Source organism: Oryzias melastigma, linkage group LG12 (assembly GCF_002922805.2).
Source record: "Oryzias melastigma strain HK-1 linkage group LG12, ASM292280v2, whole genome shotgun sequence".
Classification (NCBI taxonomy): domain Eukaryota; kingdom Metazoa; phylum Chordata; class Actinopteri; order Beloniformes; family Adrianichthyidae; genus Oryzias; species Oryzias melastigma.
This window is the reverse complement of record NC_050523.1, coordinates 5,943,076-5,949,075: the sequence shown is the minus strand read 5'-3', so window position 1 is coordinate 5,949,075 and position 6,000 is coordinate 5,943,076. Positions and strand designations below refer to the sequence as shown.

General features: G+C 37.3%; 1 protein-coding gene across 2 annotated transcripts in view; it reads right to left on the bottom strand.

The window, feature by feature from the left end:
* Nucleotides 1-6,000, bottom strand: part of col5a1 (procollagen, type V, alpha 1) — a 98,797-nt gene that overhangs the window by 69,356 nt on the left and 23,441 nt on the right. The gene's annotated exons all lie outside the window — the stretch shown is intronic.

Genomic DNA, 6,000 nt, shown 5'->3' with positions numbered 1-6,000 from the left:
ATATATATATATATATATATATATGTGTATATATATATATATATATATATATATATATACATATATATTTAAATATGTATGTGTGTGTCTGTGTGTTATTGTAGAAACAAATTTAAAGCTATATTTTATAAATGGTTGGCTTAATGACCACAAAAACATAAATAAAGTGTATTTTTGTAACTTTGAGGCGAATTTTTGTTTTTATCTGAGTTTCAGTCCATAAGAATCTGAATCAAATTACTCTTTTAGCGTTAAAGGTTGAAGATCCCTGGCATAGGTCAATTTGATTAACAACGTGCCTAAAACAGATCAATCTAGTTGAAATACAAATCAATTAATCGATTAAGTCAATGCATTGTTAACACCCCTAGTTTTTCATCAATCGTTGACAGACGAGCTGGATCTGAAAAACCGCTTGAATAGGAATGAAAAGGATAGATTTAATCTGGAAGGATGTGTTGGCATGATCGTGGAGCGGAGGGGGGAAAAGAAGAGAGGATGAGGAGCATTGATGGTAAAAACATGTGATCCTGGGAGACTTGGGTAGAGCCATCCCTCAGACTCTCCTCTGCTCTCCTACAGCTGATGCGTCTAACAGACACACCGACGACCTGGAAGGGAGCAGGAATTTTTACGGAGAAAATAATCGAAGACACATTTCATTTGGAAATGGAAATACCAACACTGTGTTGGTATGCGAGCACATGAACGATATCAGGAAAAATCTGCATGGGTCCTTTGTGCTGCTTGAACTATTTCCTTCATTTTGCACAAGTATGAACACATCTGCTATTAAAGTTCCCACAGAGAAAAAGTCGGTTTTCCAACCATCTGAGAGGACTAATGTGGGCAAATGTGAGCTTCAGGGGAAAGATGAGGTATTCAGAGCCATTGAGGTTATAAAAAAAAAAAGACATTTGGATTGTGTTTAACATAAACAAAAGAGAACCGCTTGAAATTCAGTAGCGGTCTGACGCTCTTTAGCTTCCAGACGGGCAGAAATAAGAGACGGGTTTGTGGCTGGAGTCGTATTGGGGCACACTTTGGAAAATGTTTTTTATTTTTTTTGTCTCCTCGTTTTCGTCTTGTCTCACCCTGTCAGCCATCTGGGAGTAAAGTCTGTGTGCCTTCCTGCCTTTCCATATCATTCCTTCATCAATGCCAGGCGGCGTTTCGCATCATGAGGGGAACACATGCTTTGGCAGACCCCCCAACAGGAATTCTGCATGGCGAAATCTGGGATGGCGAGTTTAGTGTGAAAATCTACAGCTAGCTGAACCTTTAGCATCGCTGAAACTCTGTGGAGGGGATGGGTCAGCTGAGGTAGGGGGTTTATGTAAAGGTCTGAACTACAAAGGCTAACCAAATTTTCGTTATTCGATTAAATGAGGCACAAAACTCTGTTTTTTTTTCTCCCCAGGAATGTGTCTTTTTGCTTCAGGCCAGCAGATGAGCGATACCTCGCTCCTCATTACTGGACTCATGTTTAGAGCGTGTGTTGACACAGGGGATTAGAGGAGCTAAAGGTTTACACTGGAATCACCCCCAGTGGAGTCTGCCAAAGACAATAGTACAGCATTTTCCACTTTATTCAGGAAAGAATTTGGAGCATCTCTTAGCCAGCTTTGCAACTTCATATGGAATAGTCCTGAAAGTGGGAGGTTCCGTTGATAAAAACAGATTATTTCCCTATTGCTCGATTTTCGTAACCTTTTATCCAAAAGAATTCTACGGCATTGACTGTATATGAAAACTGGACTGTGATGTCAACCTTGGAATTTTTTTGGCTTCAATGCAATTAGGTCAGTTCAGGTTTTAAACTAAATGAAGCTTCTTTAATACTTTGATATTACTCTTTTATACTTTGTGATTAACACATTGATAAATGCACATTAACCCAGACCAGTTGAAACCAGTCAGGGGGTGCTTCAAGGACCTAATTAGTACAGGGGGGGGAATGGAAGTGAAGTTTTTCCATGCAACATTAACAGCATAAAGGGCTGAAACACAGCAGGTGAAGAAGTAAGAAAAGCTGAACGAAAGCACGTTCAGTAACAGGAGTGGGAATAGATGAGAACTGGAAATAAGGCTTAATAGTAAAGCAGCTATAAGAGCTATTCATCATTTGCAGCAGAGTCTCTGCGCTTTAACATCTCAGACACTTGCTGCAGTTGTTGCCATGCCAACAGGTCCATAGAGTGATCATATGATAAATGTCAGCTTGTTAAACAGTGCAGCCTGTTAATAATCTTTCTATCTTTCCTGATTGTGATAAATCAAGATGATAACAAAGCTGGAAAGCTCAATATGAAAAATACGCCAAAATGTATATATAGAACTAACAACACAAAAAATGGTAGACACTTATATGGTAGCTTTCATTTCAGGCTATTACTTTGCTTTATTATTTCTTATTGTTATGCTAAAAATATTTTTTTAAGCAATTAATTAAATATAATTGTTTTATATTTATTTCGATTTTTTTCTCTTAGTTTTACATCTGCAGCCTAATAGGTTTACAAAAACAAATGTATGCATTTTTAATTGCTTTTTTGCTTTTATATACAAAAAAAAAATCTCTTCTATGACATTTGCCATGATTTAAAATGTAAAGTAGCTGCTGGCAAAAGTCACCTTATGGTTAGTCCCTTTTTCACAGAATACATTACTTCTGTTAACGTAACAAGTGTAGGTAAAAATATGATTTAATTACAGGAATTATACATTTAAAAGAAGAAATAATGATAATTTTGAAAAATTCATTATTAAAAGTTGAAAAATTGTTGTATAAAAATCTAAAATATAAATCTGACTGTGTGATTTAACAAAAATATAAAGTACACTTATTTTCTCTCATTAACCAATATTAATTAACAAAATGCTTTTTTCCACATAATATTGAAGTATAGTTTATATATTTCACATATATGGAAAATTTTGCATTTATTTTTATTTTTTACATTTTGGCATAATCAGCCTTCCGTACAGCAAATGCCCGGGACAACAGAAAATATTGTATGAAAAGGTAAGATAAAATATTTTTTTAACCTCAAACATGTAAAAAATGATGAACACAAATTTCTTTGTGATACATATTTAGAGTATATTATATTTTTATGCACCTCTATACACCTATTTTGTGCATCACAACGTAAAGAATTCAAATATCTTAGCAGTCAAACTGAATGCTTTCATGTTCTTTGACATTCAAAAACACAGTTTTTAATGTTCAAATCCTGTAAGTAATTACCAACGCCTTTACCAGTGTTGCTGCAGTTTGACCTTTATGTTTTATTGTATCCTGCAGTCAGTTTCCCTTTTTCTGCTTGGCATAACTGAGGTAAGAAAGGTTTCCTGTGTTTTCAGTGCTTCTGCAGTGTCAGATGAACCATTTCTTCCATGTGTTCATCTAATGACTGCACGTCTGTACTCGCTCCTTTCCAATACATCATCCCAAACTGTCTGTGGTTGCGGGGTCACGGGCCAGTGTGTTCTCCTACAGAGACGGTGTACTTTTTTTTCTTTTTACCTAACCATCAGGCTCCATTTTTACTTCTTTTCTGACCTTTCAGAGTCAGAATTATTACAGCAAACTGAACTGTACCGTCTGGATTTTTGGCCAACTTGACAGGAAACTTGCTTAAGGTGGGGCGCTAGAAAATGATCACACAATCTGGAAATTATAAGATGCCCATTCTTGTGATGTTAAGGCAAAAAAAGATCACAAACTGGACGCTAAAGCCTCCAAGCCACAGACAGCTAGTTAGTTTGTTTGCACCTTAAGACTATCTGGTGCCTGTTATGAACCCCTACAGATGCTTTGTTTTATGGAGACTGTTATTTTGGATGAGTAGCATGTGTGTAATTACAGCCTATGTGTCTAAACAAAGACCCATATGGAGCTGCGCTGTCACAGAGCATCAAAGTGAACAATATTTGTTTGATTGAAGAGCGTGTGAGGGCACGCAGGCCTCAAAAAGCCTCGCAGCTCTCCTCTAAGCTCAAAGGAAGAGCCGTGGCACGGATCAAAGGTCCACTGAGGCCAATGAAGCATCTGAGGAGGACGGGAAGCCTCCACGGCTTTCAAGCTTCGGCCTTTTGCTGGTTTTTATCTGAACCATTTTGCTGTTGAACACAGAGGAGCAAAACACTGCAAGGAAATGACGGAGGAGAAGAGTTATGACACCTTAAGGGGGGGAAGAAAGAGAAGGAGAGGAGAAAGATAAGTGCTTTTGCAGAGCCGAGACTCAGAGCCACGTCAGCACGACTGAACTCACAGAAAAGTGGAAATCCAGACTTCCCTCCCGTCTACAACCTCTGTTTTCCCTGCTTCTCAGTGGGACAGCTCCTCCCCGACGCCGTGTACCGCTACACTGATCATTTTTCATTTTTTTTTTAGAAATATGGAGCTTAAAGGAAAAGATTCAGCTCTACTGTAATTATGGAATCATATTTACAAAAGACAAGCCGACGGTAATTTATGTAAAGCAACCAATAAAACTGCTACCCGAGGGCACAAAGGAAAGACAGTAGAGAGCACCTTTGAAGCAGCCTGGCAAAACTAAACAGTGGCTGTGTTTCCATTATACACATGCGAAAAACTTTATTGAAATTCTAGAAATGTCAAAAAAACACATTTTCGCAATTACAGTTTGTATTAAATTACAATTGAGCAAATAAAAACAAACACACAATAAGCCATTCAAAAACAGGTGTGATCAATTCTTTGATTTGCAGCACATTTAATAAAATTTCTGTCACAGCAATAGCGCTCATCCTCATCTATCAAAGGAGACGTTGGCGTCTTATTCAGGAATGGAAAGCTACATGTAGTTCAAAGAAAGGGTTTCCATTGCAGTTTTTCAAAGTGTATCAATTTCAATATGCCTCAAAACCACCTCTTCCAAGAGCAAAAACTTTTTCTTGATAAAAGCAAGTTTTTTTTATTTATTTATTTTTAATTGAGGCGTCTCCAATTTGTGCAATTTCATAATCAATGAAAACGCGCACTGATGTACTGATGCTACGTCTACGTCAAGCATGTTATACATGTTAAAAAATGTGCTTGAACGTGCTTTTAGCATACTCTGTTTACACCGGACTGTCGCTACATTAGTCGACTATCAAAATAGTCAACGACTAATCTAATAGTTGATTAGTCGTTAATTTATATTTGATGGCGTCAGAGTGTGGTAAAGTTGAACAAAGTTGTGAGAGTTCAGCACAAAAAAAATACTTCTTAATACTTGAGTCAATGAGATCAAAAGTGTATCTTTTGTGAAAAATAGTTTCTCGTCTCAAATGCTGACCTCATTTGATTTAATGGAGGACAGAGGCTGCATGATTTATTAAAATTTTAATAAACTATCATCTTATCTGTCTTCATTTTTAGTTAGTTTGAAGCTAATGATGGTTAAGATGTGTGTTTTACATCCACTTTGCGCATGACCCGATTAGTCGACTAATCGGAAAAAATAATTGGCGATTAGTCGACTATTAAAATAATCGTTCGTAGCAGCACTGTAGAGCACTGATGCTACGTATACATCAGGCATGTTATGCATGTTCAAAAAAAACGTGCCTCAACACTCTTTTAGTATAATGTGTTTACGCTGGAATGTAGCTACCGGATACAAGCGCATGTACCTACAGTCGATGCACAATGTTGAAGTGTTACGAATCTTGTTCAAGACTTAGCTTGATTCCAACATATGAAAGTTTTGGTGTCATAACTCCAGCCGGGCACGAACGGCAATTAATTTCTCCTCCATGATCCCTTGTTTTGAAAAGGATGCTACCTACCCATGTACCACTACCAAATCCAAGTCTCCGATTGGTCATAGTTTAACTGGTTAAGTTTTTAACGTCCGTGCGTGCATACACATCTAAAAATGGACTTAAAAATGTGTGTAGCAATGTGTAAACGCGAGAGTTTTTAACATGGAAGCTCAGAACACACATATACGTGCTTTTACTAGACTTTTCATTGGAAGTGTTCAC